This window comes from Triticum urartu, chromosome 5A, assembly GCF_056163025.1.
Source record: "Triticum urartu cultivar PI428250 chromosome 5A, HENAU_Tu73, whole genome shotgun sequence".
NCBI classification, from domain to species: domain Eukaryota; kingdom Viridiplantae; phylum Streptophyta; class Magnoliopsida; order Poales; family Poaceae; genus Triticum; species Triticum urartu.
The window spans coordinates 644,895,915-644,911,079 of record NC_141877.1 but is presented as its reverse complement, the minus strand read 5'-3'; the positions used below and the strand labels follow the sequence as shown (position 1 = coordinate 644,911,079).

Below are 15,165 nucleotides of genomic sequence, written 5' to 3'. Positions count from 1 at the left end.
CCAACTAGTTATGTTATATTACATGGGTAGTAAGAAACATCTTCCAGGGAGAATAGTTCCGTTAAGGGTTCCTTTCCCTAGGTACGCATGCCCTAAAGTGCATGTCCGGACTGCGATAGGAAACGCAGGAAAAAACATCTGGGGGCACATATGGAAAATAAATAAAAATCATCTTTTGTTCACCGACCGAATATTCGCTTAAGAACGCTAGCTTTCGGCTTCACCCAGTCTGAGGTACACATCCGGCTGACTCGGCAGTAACAATCGCATAGGTGCTCCCCTTATGCCCTAGCGGAATTAATGGGAATGTAGGGCATAAATACAAGAGCCAGGCAACCCAGCTTGGCCAAAACTTAAAGTCATATCGATGCATATAATGGCGAAAAAAGGTACATGCGGAAGTATAACACATCTGCGAGGCATGAGGCCCAGATAAATAATTAAGCTTCTGTGAAAGAAGCCCCCGGGTATGATGAGCACGGCTAGCGCATCTATAATGTGCAAGCGAGGCACAAGTTGGCCCTTGAAGGCCCAGAGAAAGAATAAAAGAAAGAAAGAAAAACAAGACAGATAATGTATATGCAAAAAATGGACAGAGGAAGGGGACGAACATAGAGTCCGGCGCTAGGCGTAGAATCTTCGGAGCCTGGCTGCGTTCCATGGGTTCGGCTCGAGTCGATTAGTCGATGCATCCCGCAGTCGGTACGCTCCACCGGTCAGAACTTGGTCAATAATGAAGGAACCTTCCCATTTGGGCTCGAGCTTGTTCTTTTTCTTATCCAGCAGGCGTAGAACTAGTTTGCCAACGTTATAAGTTTTGGCCCGTACTTCTCTGCTTTGGTATCTGCGAGCCTGTTGCTGATAAAATGCAGAACGGGCTTTTTCTACGTCACGCTCCTCCTCCAGGGTGTCCAGACTGTCCTGCCGATCGAGCTCGACTTCTCTTTCTTCGTACATGCGCACTCGAGGTGAGTCATGAATTATGTCACAGGGCAAGACTGCCTGTGCGCGGTACACTATAAAGAAGGGTGTATATCCGGCACTACGATTCGGTGTGGTCCGTAGCCCCCAGAGTACGGAGTCGAGCTCCTCTACCCAGTGCGTGTTAGACTCCGTTAAGGAACGCACTAATCTGGGTTTAATGCCGCTCATTATAAGACCGTTTGCTCGCTCAACTTGGCCGTTGGTTTGTGGGTGATAGACTGAAGCATAATCGAGCTTGATGCCCATTTTGCTGCACCAGAGTTTTACCTCATCGGCCGTGAAGTTCGTGCCGTTGTGAGTGATGATGCTGTGGGGGACGCCATAACGGTGTAGGACCCCGGATATGAAGTCTATCACCGGTCCAGATTCGGCTGTTTTAACAGGTTTGGCTTCTATCCATTTGGTGAATTTATCCACCATGACCAGTAAGTATTTGCCCTTGTGGGTTCCCCCTTTAAGGGGTCCAACCATGTCAAGCCCCCAGACTGCGAAGGGCCACGTAATGGGGATTTTTTGGAGGGCGGTGGGTGGCATGTGGCTTTGATTTGCAAAGAGCTGGCAACCGGCGCAACGTTGGACCAAGTCCTGTGCATCTGCCCGGGCCATCGGCCAATAGAATCCTGTACGGAATGCCTTTCTTACAAGAGCCCGGGCTGCGGCGTGGTGACTGCCGAGTCCGGCGTGAATTTCTGCCAAAAGGTTCCGCCCTTCCTCTTCGGAGATGCACCTTTGAAGGACTCCGGTAGTGCTTTTTTTGTACAATTCTCCCTCATGGACCCTGTAGGCCTTGGATCGCCGCACTATGCAGCGTGCCTCATTTTGGTCCTTCGGAAGTTCCTGCCTAGTTAATTAGGCCAGGAATGGTTCTGTCCACGGGGCTATGATGGCCATTATTACATGGGCTGAAGGTGTTGTTTCGGTGGCAGAGCCTCCGATTGTGTTAGAGTATTCCGTGTCGATTGTTGTGGCCGGTTCCGGACTAATATTGCCGGTGTCCCCCTCCCATACCACGGATGGCTTAAACAACCTCTCTAAAAAGATGTTGGGGGGACCGCATTGCGTTTTGCGCCGATGCGGGTGAGGATGTCCGCCGCCTGATTGTTTTCCCGTGCCACATGGTGAAATTCGAGCCCCTCGAACCGAGCTGACATCTTTAGGACGGTGTTACGATAGGCCGCCATCTTTGGATCCTTGGCATCAAAGTCTCCATTTATTTGGGATATTGCGAGGTTCAAATCCCCCCGCACCTCCAGGCGCAGAATGCCCATGGAAATTGCCATCCGAAGACCATGTAACATGGCTTCGTATTTGGCTGCATTATTGGAGTCTGTGTACAGTATCTGCAGTACGTATTGAACTGTATCTCCTTGGGGACATCAGGACGACGCCGACCCCCAGTCTAGCCAGCATTTTGGAGTCATCGAAGTGCATAATCCAATTGCAGTATGCGCCGTACTCTTTAGGGAGTTCGGCTTCTGTCCATTCGGCGACAAAGTCGGCCAATACTTGCGATTTAATGGCTCGCCGGGGTTTGTACGTTATGTCGAACAGGAGGAGCTCAATGGCCCATTTGGCAATCCGGCCCGTGGCGTCGAGGTTGTTTATAATATCATTGAGTGGCACCTCCGAGGCTACTGTAATCGAACACTCTTGAAAGTAGTGTCGCAGTTTCCGGGATGCCATGAATACCGCATAGGCTATCTTTTGATAATGTGGGTACCGTGATTTGCATGGAGTGAGGACGGTGCATACATGATATACCGGCTTTTGAAGAGGGAATTTATGTCCGTCCGCTTCTCGTTCGACGACGAGCACTGCGCTTACAACTTGATGAGTTGCCGCAATGTATAATAGCATTGGTTCGCTGATGTTTGGTGCGGCTAGGATTGGGTTGGTTGCCAGTATGGCTTTTATTTCTTCCAATCCGGCTGTGGCAGCATCCGTCCACTTGAAGTGTTCGATGCACTGAAGGAGGCGTTAAAGGGGTAATGCCTTTTCTCCTAAGCGGGAGATAAAGCGGCTTAGAGCCGCCGCACATCCAGTTAACTTCTGGATATGTTTGAGGTCTGTTGGGGTAGCCAACTGTGACAAAGCTTGGATTTTGGCGGATTAGCTTCAATACCTCTACTGGAGACAATGAAACCCAGGAGCTTTCCGGCTGGTACGCCGAAAACGCATTTTTCCGGATTGAGCTTGATGTTGTATGTTCGGAGGTTGTCGAATGCGAGCCTCAAGTCGTCTATCAGAGAGTCGACATGTTTAGTTTTGACAACCACATCATCTACGTATGCCTCTACTATTTTGCCGATTTGTTTCTCCAGACATGTCTGAATCATGCGCTGATATGTTGCGCCGGCGTTTTTGAGCCCAAAATGCATTGTGTTGAAACAGAAGGGACTGTATGGTGTGATGAATGCCGTTGCGGCTTGGTCGGACTCCGCCATCTTGATTTGGTGGTAACCGGAGTATGCGTCGAGGAAACACAATGACTCGTGTCCTGCGGTAGCATCAATAATTTGGTCAGTGCGGGGCAGGGGGAAGGGATCCTTTGGAAAAGCTTTATTGAGGTCCTTGAAATCGACACAAAGGCGCCAGGATTTATCCTTCTTTGGTACCATCACCAGGTTTGCTAGCCAGTCCGGGTGTTTTATTTCTCTGATGAATCCGGCCTCCAATAACTTGGCTAGTTCCTCTCCCATGGCCTGTCTCTTGTGTTCGGAGAAACGCCGAAGAGCCTACTTGACCGGCTTGAATCCCTTTAGGATATTGAGGCTATGCTCGGCCAACCTGCGTGGGATTCCTGGCATGTCTGAGGGATGCCAGGCGAATATGTCCCAATTCTCGCACAGGAACTCTCGTAGTGCGGCGTCCACGGTGGGGTTTAACTGTGCCCCGATTGAGGCAGTTTTTGTAGGGTCCGTTGGGTGGACTTGGAATTTGACTATTTCATCCGCTGGTTTAAAAGAGGTGGACTTGGATCTCTTGTCGAGTATCACGTCGTCCCTATCCACCGTGGAGCGTAGCGTGGTTAATTCCTCGGCCGAGAGGGCTTCGGATAATGCCACGAGGGCCAGTGCGGCTGTTTTGTTTTCGGCGCGGAGTGCTGTGTCCGGATCACTGGCGAGAGTGATGATTCCGTTGGGCCTAGGCATTTTGAGCTCCATGTACCCATAATGGGGTACAACTTGGAAGATCATGAACACCTCACGTCCTAAAAGGGCGTGGTATCCACTGCTGAACGGGGCCACTTGAAATGTGATTTCTACGGACCTATAGTTCTCTGGCGTACCGAATACCACATCTAGTGTGATTTTCCCAGCGCATCGTGCTTCCCGACTGGGTATGATTCCTCTGAAGGTTGTGCTACTTTGCTCAATGCGGTTCCAGTCTATTTCCATTTTTTGAAGAGTTTCCTCATAGATGAGGTTTAATCCGCTGCAGCCGTCCATGAGTACTTTGGTGAGTCGAAAGCCGTCCACGATTGGACTAAGGACCAGTGCGGCTGGTGCTCTGGCTGTTCGGAATTTAGGTTCGTCACTGGTGTTGAAGGTAATAGCCATGTCACTCCATGGATTTATTGCTACTACGTGGCAGATTTTGGCCATGCTGTGGAGTGTTCTCTTGTGCCTATTATTTGACGCGAAGGTCTCAAAGACTGTTAAAACCGTATTGTTATCCATGGGATGGTGCTCTGTGGTATTTGGGATAACAAGATCCTCACCACTTTTGGCCACCTGCCGGAGTATCCAACATGCTCTAAGGCTGTGGGTTGGTATTGTATCCGCTGTGCTATGAATTTTGCAGGGTCCGTTAAGCCATCCCTCCAATACGGTTCCATGCCCTGTAGAGGGTTTTTATTTCTTTGTAATGAACTCGAGTGTCTTATGATAATGCACCCTTTTACCTCGGACTGGGTGCATATGCGGAGCCGGATTATCCCAAAATTTCGTTTCGGTTTTCCAGGCACTTTCCATCGCACAGTACTTTCGTACTATGGACGCCAAGTCGGCGAAGCATGATATGTCATGGCAACTTATGGCGTTAAGGATTCCCTTGTCCGTGCAGTTATTGCGGAAAAGTGAGACTGTGTCTTCCTCGCGGCAGTCCTTAACCTTGTTCATCACAAGGAGGAATCTGGCCCAATAATGATGTACTGTTTCATGGGGATCTTGCCTGATGTGGGAAAGATCGTTTATGTCTGGGTGGGTGGGTGGATTTGAGTCCAAACCCCTACCCGATCTAAGACCCAGGGGCTGAGGGTTTCCGATCTTGGAAGTTCGGATTCCGGTATGTTGCCCGATGAGTCTGGCCCGCTGCCTGTCTCTAGGTTCAGGATTTGGGTGGTGTCCTCCCGTAAAGGGGTGTCCGGCTCGGAGAGCTCAGGAATTCGGACATAGTTAGTCCTCAAGATAGAGGAAGAATCGCTGCATTGTTCCTCCACCATTGCAACATGATGGGTGACTGGTGGAGAGTTAATCTCCCTTCGATCGGGTTTAAGCCCAATCCGATCATAGTCTGTAGCGACTCCCAAGGCGGCAATGTGATCCAAGAGTTTGTTTAGGGAGGAGATCTCCATTGGATCCATCTGCTCGGCGAATTCCGAGCCGACGTGAGGCTGTTTTTGATGACCCGAGAAGTCATCGTCGGTGCAACGGCCGAACAGGCGGTCATGACAAAACTGCCTAGCCGGAGAGTTTGGCCGACAACCAGAGCTCCCCCGGCGGTAATGTTGCTTTTAACAACAAGATGAGGCATCCTTCCTTACGGCGATGTCACAGAGGAACTCTCAATGAAAGCACCAATGTCGGTTTCAAAATCGGCGGATCTCGGGTAGGGGGTCTCGAACTGTGCGTCTAAGGCGGATGGTAACAGGAGGCAGGGGACACGATGTTTTACCCAGGTTCGGGCCCTCTTGATGGAGGTAAAACCCTACGTCCTGCTTGATTTATTCTTGATGATATGAGTATTACAAGAGTTGATCTACCACGAGATCGGAGAGGCTAAACCCTAGAAACTAGCCTATGGTATGATTGTATGTTGTCCTATGGACTAAAACCCTCCGGTTTATATAGACACCGGAGGGGGCTATGGTTACACAAGGTCGGTTACAAAGGAGGAGATATACATATCCGTATTGCCTAGCTTGCCTTCCACGCCAAGTAGAGTCCCATCCGGACACGGGACGAAGTCTTCAATCTTGTATCTTCATAGTCCAACAGTCCGGCCAAAGGACATAGTCCGGCTGACCAGAGACCCCCTAATCCAGGACTCCCTCACTTGCATTAGCATTCAAAATCCAGACCCTGAGTTTCTTTCTCAAGATTCTCATTTTATTTTGCCATCTATCCAGACTAGAACCAATACATTGAGTATTCCAGTGTTTAATAAAAAAATCTTTAAACCCTTCCATCAGCATCCAAGAATTTTCAAATCTAAAAATAGAGGGAAAGAGGAGTGGACCCCAGTATCAAGAGTGAGAGGAGTGTGATCAGACACGTCCCTTTCTAAAGCTTGTACCATGGCCTGATCATATTTTTCCTCCTAGTCAGGAGAAATCAATATTCTATCTTGTTTCTCATAAGTATGGTTGGGGAGATTATTAGCCCAGGTATAATTTATACCATTTAGTGGGAGTTCCCTCAGTCCAGTCTGCTCAATTATTGCATTAAACAGAAAGCTCCAATGATCAGTGTAAGTGGGCTTGTTTTTGTCATCACTAGATCTAATTATATTAAAGTATCCCTCAATCACATAGGGAATTGGATTGTCATGGTATATCCTAGATAATTCAACCAAATAAGCTGCTTTTCCATCATTCTGTGCATCCCATAACCAGTCATTAAATTCCAATGGAATTTAGCAAGTTTATCAATTGACATCAATCACACACAATAGGTCCCTTTTTCTACTTGAATAACATCAAAGACATCATTATTGACAACAACTATGATGCCTCTAGATTTGCCTCTAGGAGCAATCCATTCCCAAGCAAAATCCCTCCTAGCACTAAGATTGTGTAATTCATTTTTGGAGAAATCAAACTTGATACTAGTTTCTGCAAATCAATGAAATCAAGCTTTTTCCATAATCATTTTTCCGACAAACCTCTTTTTAATATCTTGCCCTATTCCCCTCATATTCCAGAACATTCATATCATTTATGTTTTTTTATATTTTTTCCTTCCAGCCCCCCCCCCCCAATTGAGACAGTGTGGTTCACACAACTAATTGTTATTAAGCCACTTTCCTTTTTGTGACCACTAGAGAAAAATTTCTTTAGATGATCAAACTAATCATTTTCTATCTCTGCATCAGAGTGACTCCCCTCTGAATACAACTCATTTAACAAAGCATCAATAGTGTCAATGTGACCTGAAGAGCAAGATTCTTTTTCTTGTTCTTCATTTTTGTTTTTTTAAGGTAAAAATATTTTCTGTCCTGTTCCATGATGGAAATTAAATCTAGATTTTGGTCAATCATAGCAACAGAACACCCCAAATTCACACCAATTAAACTTGGCATGTTAAGAAGAGAAGTTTTCTGAGCAGAGAGGGCATCATTCTTTCCATACTTGTCTTTTTTGCAACCCTTTCTTTAGCAAAATTTTCAATTCTAGCATCTTTCTTCTCTAAGTTTCTATCACTCCTCCTTGCTGGCCCATCCTTGTCTTTGTATTTATTAGCCTCACCACCTTGCTTAATCCCAAGTTTAGAAACAAATGACCCCACTGACTCTTGACTAACAGTATAATCCACAGGTTCCACATACTTATCATTGTTGTCAGACACTATTTGTTTATTTTCAGCCTGGAGATTTTCTTCTTAATCACATTCTTCTAGCTCTTCTAATTTTCCTTGTTCTCTGTCCTCCATTTGCTCAATCTTCTGCATACATTTGACAATCATCTCTTACTGTTTATTTACCAGTTCCACTAGATCCAATATGTCTTTCTCCAAGGCCATAATCTTTTTTTCTTCCACCATTTCCAAAGCTTTTTGTCTAGATATTTCTTCCTCAATAGTAATTAGCTTGTTCATTACCAGTTCTAGATTAGCCTCCACTTTCTTCCTATTGCCCAATTCCACCAAGTGTTCATTCTGTACTTTTATTAAATCTTCACTTTTTTCATCTCTTCAAATTGATTTAAGCTCAGACTTCCCAGTGAGATGTTTTCCCGCTTCTGTCTCCCATCATCTTCAATTTTCCTTAATTTAGCTCTTATTTCCTCACCAACCTCATCGTGATCTTCTCCCATCTCTCCAACATATCTATTTTCATCATACCAACCCTGCTCCACTATTTTCTCCAATTCAGTAGTGACCCTAAATATCATCAAGTCTTTATCTGTTACTTCAGTGAACTTTGACATTTTCTCAAAATCTCCGACTCCACCTTAGCTCTTACTTTTTCATGTGTCACAGTGTCCATGTCAATCTCCAAAACAGGGCCCACAGTAGCTGCCACCTCACACATCCCAAAGAAGTGTCTAAAGCACTCAGGAACCTGCCCAAATTTAACCAGCACAGTGTGGAGTTTTCCCACAGCTTGTGTGTCGAATGTTCAGTTGTCAACATTTATGATAGCCTTTGTCCCCAACAGACTGAAGTTGTGAAAGTTTTTCAATTCCAATAGTCTGCTTTTATTAGGGAATCTAACCAAATAAGCATCCTTGCCTTGTTTCTTACATCACCATTGCTAAATCCAGCTAAACATGTATCTAAATCCTTCCAAAAACTTGGTCTTATTTATCTCCCTTGATACAATATTGATAACAACCATTGGTTTAATTTGCTCTATATCCGTCACATCCTTGGAGTTCTGCTCTAGCAGCACACCCAAAGCTTTGGCAACAAACTTGGGTACTGGCTTCATCTTCTTAATCCATGTGCTTTCATCAGTTATGTGTGAATTTTTGCCACATATTATGCAGTTTTCCAATTTGCAGTCCTTGGTTAGGTGTCTAGTGTCTTTACACTTGTTGCAGGCAAGCCTGAAGTTTGATCCACCTCTGCCTCCTTTTGAGTTTTCCTTGTTATATCCTCTGTTTCCCTGCCCACTATTGTTATGCAGCACTCTGTTATCTCCACCCACTCCATTCTAATCTCCCAAACTCATAATAGGTATTCCCCCTCTAGCAATCTCACCAGCTTTGTTAGCATTCTACACCTGATTGGTGGATGCACCCCCATCTGTAGCCTTCTCTCCCATATGATTTTTTTGTGCAATCTGAGATAACAGCGCGCCAAGCCACTGTTGTTGCTGAATTAAGTCAGGAGTTGTAGCAACATTAGGTATGCTTTTACCTTCATCACACCCCATGTCTTGTCTCCCTTTTCTCCCATTTCCCATAGTTGAAGCACCTTGAGCAGTATGATACGTCTCCAACGTATCTATATTTTTTATTGTTCCATGCTATTATATTATCTATTTTGGATGTTTTATATGCATTAATATGCTATTTTATATGATTTTTGGGACTAACCTATTAACCCAGAGCCCAGTGCCAGTTTCTATTTTTTCCTTGTTTTAGGGTTTCGTAGAAAAGGAATACCAAACGGAGTCCAGACGGAATAAAACTTTCGCAATGATTTATCTTGGACCAGAAGACATCTAGAGGACTTGGAGTGCATGTCAGGGAAGCCACGAGGCAACCACAAGGATGGAGGGTGCGCCCCCACCCTTGTGGGCCCCTCATGACTCCGCCGACCTATTTCTTCTACCTATATGTTCCCATATATCCCAAAAACAACCAGGCGAGCAACGAAAACATTTTTCCACTGCCACAACCTTCTATACCCGTGAGATCCCATCTAGGGGCCTTTTCCGGTGTCCTGCCGGAGGGGATTCGATCACGGAGGGCTTCTACATCAACACCATTGCCCTTCTGATGAAGCGTGAGTAGTTTACCACAGACCTACGGGTCCATAGCTAGTAGCTAGATGGCTTCTTCTATCTCTTTGATTCTCAATACCATGTTCTCCTCGATGTTCTTGGAGATCTATTCGATGTAATACCTTTTTGCGGTGTGTTTGCCGAGATCCGATGAATTGTGGATTTATGATTAGCTTATCTATGAATATTATTTGAATCTTCTCTGAATTCTTATATGCATGATTTGATATCTTTGCAAATCTCTTCGAACTATCGATTTGGTTTGGCCTACTAGATTGGTTTTTCTTGCCATGGGAGAAGTGCTTAGCTTTGGGTTTAATCTTGTGGTGTCCTTTCCCGGTGACAGTAGGGGCAGCAAGGCACGTATTGTATTGTTGCCATCGAGGATAAAAAGATGGGGTTTACATCATATTGCTTGATTTTATTCATCTACATCATGTCATCTTACTTAATGCGTTACTCCGTTCTTCATGAACTTAATACTCTAGATGCAGGCAGGAGTCGGTCGATGTGTGGAGTAATAGTAGTAGATGCAGGCAGGAGTCGGTCTACTTGACACAGACATGATGCCTACATTCGTGATCATTGCTTAGATATCGTCATAACTTTGCGCTTTTCTATCAATTGCTCGGCAGTAATTTGTTCTCCCACCGCAATATTTTCTATCTTGAGAGAAGCCTCTAGTGAAACTTATCGCCCCCGGGTCTATTTTCCATCATATAATCTTCTATTTTCCATCATATAATCTTCTAGTTTCCATCATATTAGTTTCTGATCTACTATTTCGCAATCTTTTACTTTCCGATCTATAAACCAAAAATAGCAAAAATATTTACTTTACCGTTTATCTATCTCTATCAGATCTCACCTTTGCAAGTAACCATGAAGGGATTGACAACCCCTTTATCGCGTTGGGTGCAAGTAGTTGTTTGTTTGTCCAGGTATTCAGTGACTTGCGCGTTGTATCCTACTTGATTGATACCTTGGTTCTCAAAACTGAGGGAAATACTTACTCTACTTTGCTGCATCACCCTTTCCTCTTCAAGGGAAAAACCAACGCAAGCTCAAGAAGTAGCACAGTAGAACTTCCTACACCCCAGCAGCACCTTGATTTCCATCCATCATCCCGCCTTGGATATTCTTCCCTCTGAAGCTATCTCTGGATCTGAACTCCAACTCTCTTCTGTCCTCCATGTAATTGTAGCGATCTAAATGTTCTTCCTTTCTTCTGTACTGATAATTCTCTCTGCTCCCTCTATTGAACCTACCTTGCCCCCTCCCTCCACCATAGTTCCTATTCATGGCGTGGTCTAAGATGTGAGGCGGCGACGGGAAAGGAAACCCTAAATGAAAGTGATCCCACCCTCCTATCAACCCAGGGGGAGAGGAATTTATATCCTAGAAAGCGCACGAGGGGTGCATTTGCATTTAGCACCCCCTTTTCATTTAGCTCATACCCCTAGTATCATTATTATTTGACAAATTAGCTATTTCGATGGGGATATAGCAATCCATATTTTTGGAATTGCCCCCTGACCGTCAATTCCATTCTCATCAACACTAGCTTTATCCCCAATGTTCACCCAACTCTTACCAACATGGAAATCTCCAAATTCAGGTTCAATGGTTGACCATAAATATAGGATTTTCACAAATTGTTTCTTCTGCATTTTCTCTGTAACTATCTCCCCCTCAGTATAATCCCCATATTTCTCATAGTGGTTCGCATTTTTATTGATCAAATTGTGTTGATATCCCTCCCCAACAAAAGAGATATGAGCATGATTCATGTTAATCAAATTGTTCTGATATCTCTTCTCATCAGAGGGCATAAAAATAGCATTCTCATTTCTCTCAGGATCAATATAACCAGATACAATCCTTTTTTCGCTTCCTCTCACAGGTTTCAGATTAACTAGAGAGTGAAAGTATTTGGATGGGATAGGGTTCGTACCTATAGAAACTGATGGATGACCAGCCTCACCATCGAATTCCTCTTGGACCAGCAGCCAAAAATGAATGCCAGCAGGAGAGGATCCTGCTCCGCCCCATCGGAGCGTGATTACTTGTATCTACGTTGGTATTTCCCCGAAGAGGAGAGGATGATGCAACACAACAACGGTAAGTATTTCCCTCAGTTATGAAACCAAGGTTATCAATCCAATAGGAGAACCAAGCAACACTATGTAAACGATACCTCCACACAAAGAACAAATACTTGCAACCCAACGCGTAAGAGGGGTTGTGAATCCCTCCTCGGTATTGAGATAGATAAAATTGTAGTAGATTGGATAAATAGATCTTGCAAAAACACAAAATAAAAAAAATTGCAACAAGGTATTTTTGGGCTTTTGGAATAATAGATCTGAAAACAATATGATAAAAGATAGACCCTGGGCTGTAGATTTTACTAGTGGCTTCTCTCGGGAAAATAGCATACGGTGGGTAACCAAATTACTGTTGGGTAATTGATAGAAGAGCAAATATTTATGAGATATCCAAGGTAATGGTCATGTATATAGGCATCACGTCCATGATTAGTAGATCGACTCCTGCCTGCATCTACTACTATTACTCCACACATCGACCGCTATCCAACATGCATCTAGTGTATTAAGTTCATGGGGAAACAGAGTAATGCAATAATAACGATGACATGATGTAGACAAGATCTATTCATGTAGGAATAGACCCCAATCTTTTTATCCTTAATAGAAACGATACATGCGTTCCTTACTACCCCTTCTGTCACTGGGTGAGGACACCGCAAGATCGAACCCATCACAAAGCACCTCTTCCCATTGCAAGAAAAATCAATCTAGTTGGCCAAACCAAACCAAAGTTTCGGAGAAGAAATACGAGGCTATAACAATCATGCATATAAGAGATCGAGGAAGACACAAATAATATTCGTAGATAGATCTGATCATAAACTCGCAATTCATCGGATCTCAACAAACACACCGCAAAAAGTCATTACATCAAATAGATCTCCAAGAACATCCAGGAGAACATTGTATTGAGAAAAACGAGAGAAGAAGCCATCTAGCTACTGCCTACGGACCCGTAGGTCTATGGTGAACTAGTCACGCATCATCAGAGGAGCACCAATGAGGATGATGAACCCCTCCTGATCGTGTTCCCCTCCGGCAGGGTGCTGGAATAGGCTCTAGATTGGATCTCGTGGTTCTGGAACTTGTGACGGCTGGAATTGTGTTTCGTCGACTCCCCTAGGGTTTGTGGAATATTTGGGTATGTATAGAGCTGAGAAGCGGTGGAAAGGACTCCCATGGGCCCCACCACCCACCTGGGTGTGAGGGACCTCTGGCGCGCCCTGGTGGGTTGTGGGCCCCACGGACCTACCCTCTGGTACTTTCTTGGCTCCCAAGCTTTCTTCTGGCCAGAAAAAATCTCCAAAAAGTTTCGTGACATTTGGGCTTCGTTTGGTACTGATATTCTGCGAAGTAAAAAACAAGCAAAAAACAGCAACTGGCACTGGGCACTAAGTCAATAGGTTTGTCCCAAAAAATGATATAAAGTTGCTATAAAATAAATGTAAAACAACCAAGAATGATAACATAACAGCATGGAACAATAAAAAATTATAGATACGCGGGAGACATATCAGAGAGCGCAAGGTTGAGGAGGCGCAGGATTAACGAGCGAAGCACGGCGATCTCCTGGGCATAACCACCGTCTTCAATGCCTTCTTCTTCCCGGGATTTGCCTTCTTCTTCTCCGCCAGCGCCCCCAATGACCATGTCAGCCCCAACGCCGATGCATCTTCCTTGCCTGACTCGATTATCAGCGGCGCCATCGCGGTGCCCAGAGCAGCCAGCGCTCTGACCGCTCCAGCCGCGCCCCCGATGACCCGGCTGCGGCCCCCGGAGCGGCTAGCGCCATGACTGCCCCGATCATGGCCTCCGAAGGTCCTGTTGGTGTTAGACGGGGAGATATTAAGAGCCTCCACTTCATCTCCTGCTTGGGGCAACCTGAGGCCGCCTCCTCCATCACGCAAAGCAGCATCCTGAGCGTCCCACTGGCTCTCCGGTGGGCGTGAGGCGAAGACCTTCCTCCTAAGTGAGCATGCGGTGCGCATTCCTCGCTACGGCCTGCGTGTCCTTCTCTGTGAACCATGAGAGGATCTCCCTCATCCTCTCCATCTTCAGCTTGTCTCCATTAACAATCTCCAACATCCTCTGCTCGAGACGCATCTTCCAATCCGCCATGGTCGCCGAAGCACGCCGAGTGGACGTGGGAGTAGTGATTGGCAGGGGCAATTTCGTTGAGTGGGAATGGGATTGGGAGTGGAGCCCACACCCTTGAATTCGCCTTAAATGCCTTCTGTCCATGGCGACTCCCCTCCTCCCGCTCCTCGGTCCGCGCAACGTGTCATGCCTCGGTCTACAACTGCCCGAGGGCAAGGGAAAAATATCTGCACTCTCTCCACGATGATCTCTCTATCTCTCTCCAACCGATCGTCAATGCACCTACCTCAGTCATCGATGAGGATCAGCCGCTCGGATTTGGCTCGCCGGATCAGCTCTTCCCACCGGTAGACCAGCAATGCCGGCGTGCAGAGGTCGAAGACGAGGTGCACCGCCCACCTGCGGTCTCTTGATAGCCAGTACATGAGCATATACGTAGAACGGGAAGTACGTCCTCAAGGGAGATTGTATATGGGTTGCTCCATTTAGGTTTTGGTCCTTTTTGTTTAACACATTGGGGGGGGGGATCAAAAAGCTTGTGTGCTTTAAAGAAAATGAGCATTCATTTTATAAGTTTTTATGCATTTAAAAAATGTTATTGTTTTATTTTGAACAAAAAAATCATGCATTTTTAAAGAGAATCATCCATTTAAAAATAGTCATGCATAAAAAATCATGGGTTAGAAAAGAATGAAAAAATACAAAATTTTGAAAAGTATAGAAAAATGAAAAAATAATACCCCTCCGACCCATATTAGTTGTCGTAGTTTTAGTCTACAACGTTGTACTAAAGCTGCGTCCATATTAATTGTCGCAGCTTTAGTCTACAACGTTGTACTAAAGCTGCGATAATTAATATGAATTGGAGGAAGTAAGAAGAAAAATAAAAGAAAAAAATAAAGAAAATAAAATGAAAGAAACGACAGAGAAAATGACACACAGGTATAAAACCGAAAAACAAAGCGCACCTACCTAAAAAAACTCGCTGATACCGGCACATGGGCTGGGCCATCCTTTGGTGCCCTGACGAAATGGGATCATTATATTTAGTGCTTAAGGCATGGAATGCTTCTCAGTTGTA

The 15,165-nt window shown here is 45.2% G+C and overlaps 1 pseudogene; it reads right to left on the bottom strand.

The window, feature by feature from the left end:
• Nucleotides 1–8,092: 8,092 nt before the first annotated feature.
• LOC147973717 (uncharacterized) lies at nt 8,093–9,303 on the bottom strand (annotated as a pseudogene).
• Nucleotides 9,304–15,165: the final 5,862 nt, after the last annotated feature.